The 3362-nt window shown below is 36.9% G+C and overlaps 1 pseudogene; it reads right to left on the bottom strand.

Annotated features, from left to right (window-relative positions):
* LOC101654600 overlaps nucleotides 1–1969 on the bottom strand; it is an 8321-nt pseudogene extending 6352 nt beyond the window's left edge.
* Nucleotides 1970–3362: the final 1393 nt, after the last annotated feature.

A 3362-nucleotide genomic window follows, 5' to 3' on the forward strand; every position in this document is an offset into this window, starting at 1 on the left:
CTCATATATAAATTTGACTGTACCTCACATAACACTATCCACCACTTTTGAGCTATAAAATATGTTTTATTTTGAATAGAGGAGTTTTAATTTGATTTCCACAATGTGCTAAATTTGCTTGTAAAATATGCTACTTAAGTGAAAGATGAGAGCAGATGAAAACATAGCTAAAATGCTTAGCTATAAAACTGAATGTAGACTGGAATCCCTGTATCATAAATCTTGTATTACATGCCATCCTTTATCCAAGTACTTTTCCTATTTGTTTATGTTTTATGTTAGTTTCTATGTAATTTCCCCCCAATGATATATCAGAAGCCACCCTCCCTCCCCTCTGATGGCCGTTCATATGATGAAGTCTTTCATTTTGTGAAGGGTTTCTATGAAATTTCATGGGACATATGGATACTTGTTCAAATTGCTTTCCAGATTGGAAATGGGATATGAGTACAATTTATACTATGATATTTACTAACAGTAAGGCAGCTCTGTTAAGCACAGAGAGGACTTTTGAACAGTATTTCCATCAAGAACCCATTAATTATGATTGATTTAGGTAAGTGCAGGTTAGCTAACTATAATCATCTATAATTCTGTGTTCTGCCAGTTTAGTTTTTAAACAAATGCTGCTTAAAATTAATATTACACTGCCCCTTTAGATGTGAACACTGCTTATACCCATCACGTAGGCAATAATTTAAAGAATATATTTATGACTTGATTACAAAATGATGTAATGTTTCATTCAAAGATTTTTTTTTCCATAAAAAGTGAAAACATTAATTTGTACTACAACTTCTTGAATAGGAGTTGGGGAAAATGTATTACAGAAAATAGAAAAAATTATAGTAATTATTCTTTTCTCCAACAATTTCCACAAAGTGTGAGCTGCTCAGACACTTTTCCTCTTTCTCTTTCCAGTTCTTTCTACTACATTCTTTGCCTCCACTGCTCACCTGAGGAAGGCAGGCAGTCCTTACTCCAGTTGTTTTTTGTATTAAATCACTTTTTCATTCCTGGCTCCTTCAATTGAGAATGCGTGTGACGGATACTGCAGTATGTTTCCCAGTCAAAAGTGCACTGTCAGACGCGCACTGAAGAGCTTATCGGATCAGATTCCATTAGTCAACCTGTATATTTTGTGTACACTCTGGATCTGAATCGATCTTTCCAAATATATTATTCTGACATTTTCTGAAGATGAGAAAATCACTTAAGGTAACTTAAAATCTCATTCAAGTAAATGTACAAACCAGGACCTAAATATAGATTCCTGTGACTGTATATGGTAAATACCAAACACAAATAACAACAACCAAAAAAACCCAACTGCCATCAAGAAAAGATTGACTCTTAGGGACCTTTTATGACAGGACAGAGATTCCACTGTGTGTTTTTAAAAATGTAATCATTTATAGGAGTAGAGAGACTCATTTTTCTCCCTAAAAGGATTCAAAATGTTGATCATGTTGTTAGCTGCCCAGTATGTACCCGGGACGCCACCACCAAACATAATCAATTTATAATAGCAATAGTATGATCAGAATAGTGTAAAAAATGAGATCATTAATATTACAATATCTTATTATATTATAACTTATTTTATTATAATATACAATATCTTATATTAATATAATATATTGATTATATTATAACTCATTATATTATAAACCCACTACCATCAAATCCATTTAATGCATAACAACCCTGTATAAATGTTAGGAGATTGTAATTCTTCATTGGGGCAGACAGTCTCATCCTTCTCCTGCAGAGCAACTGGTGGGTTTGCATCATCAACCTTGAATTAGTACCCAGTGGTACCCGACTCCCAAAGCCAGATTTCTGCACAAGAGCACACAGCTTTACTTGCTCCCTGGCTTGGGAGTTCCATCAGTGTTCCCGGCTCTGGCTGCTGGTTCTGCAGCTGCTCCTCTGATGGTGTAGCTGTCTTCTGACCCAGGCGGTTCATTGTGAAAGAATCTTAGAGTCAGCGGACTTGGTCCACTCCTGTCTCTTGTTGGTAATGAGATCCCCCCACCCCACTCCCTCTCAGAGGGATCATTTTACACACAGAAGGATGTCACTCCAGGAAATCCTAATCAAAATGACTCACAAGTGAATCCTCTCAGTACCCTCCCTCCACTTCTCACCAGAACCAGGCAGGAAAAGGTCATTTGTTGGGAATGAGAAACTTTGGCTGGAAGACCCACATCAAATAACCCACTGCTCCAGCAAAAGTCATGCGGCAGGGCTGTTGCATTTACCTATGTATATCTGAGAAATATTACAATATGAAACCCCTGAACAAATTCTATCACTATACATTAGCGCCTTCTCTTTACCACATATTCCCTGTCATTGAAAAGGGTCTTCTACAAATATTCTGTTTAATGTTTTAATTTGACTGATTCGTTTCCTTTGTCATAATCTTGCTTGATGTAATAGCAATCAATTTTTCACATCGTTTTTTTCCCCTCCCCACTAGTATTTTCCATGTTATCCACCATGAAAACTGTCAAACATAACCCCAATGTAAATAACTTCTTCCTACATCAGCTAGACTTTCTCTTCGCATTGGGGGTGGTTTTATTCTGGACACACTCCGCCACCTCCTCCCCCACTGTCCTCCATCTCTCTTTATCATCGAAAGCAATTGTAAACAGAATTATGTTCTTATAGTTATAATGTCAACTTTTTCAGGGACTCCACTTTCAAATGCAACTTTTGCAACTCAGCTCTCTCTGTTCTTCCTGCGCAATCAGCACCCTGAGCCCTGCAATCACACACTGAACCACCTTTGGCTGCTGGCCAAGAATAACACCCCGTTAGTACTCTTAACCCTATGTGCTCACAAACATTTTTATTATTCACGCGAACCGTTTCTTCTACTGCTAACAATATGCCGCGTCTTAATCCACGCAAGAAACACTTCCATTTTCCTGAGTCTGCTTCTGTTGGTTGAACTGGTGACATCATTTCAATCTGAAGGAAGTGGCTGCTTCGCTTCCTTCTTTCCTTCAGTTCCGTGCCTGCATTTAGATTTTCTTCGGTACATGGCTAAACTATGAAAATAGTTCATCTTCAAGACTTTTCTATCTTTGACTAATTCTCCAGACAACTGCATGGATTCTGTTATCATAGCATAGCTCTATCCTTCTTTAAAAACATTGTTAAAACAGTCAGTGTTTTTCCTTTATGGATGAAATAAAGTCCAAAGCACCTGGCCATATAAAAATACCTTTCAAAATGTAATTCACCCATAATTATTTGCTCTTATTTTTTTTCTAATTCCTACACTCCTTGCAATTATTTGTTGTTCCCTTAAACGAATTATGCTTTCTGAAATATATTTTACTTTCCTA

This window comes from Echinops telfairi, unplaced genomic scaffold, assembly GCF_000313985.2.
Source record: "Echinops telfairi isolate 266 unplaced genomic scaffold, ASM31398v2 ScPeMD7_4;HRSCAF=17, whole genome shotgun sequence".
In the NCBI taxonomy this organism is placed as follows: Eukaryota; Metazoa; Chordata; class Mammalia; order Afrosoricida; family Tenrecidae; genus Echinops; species Echinops telfairi.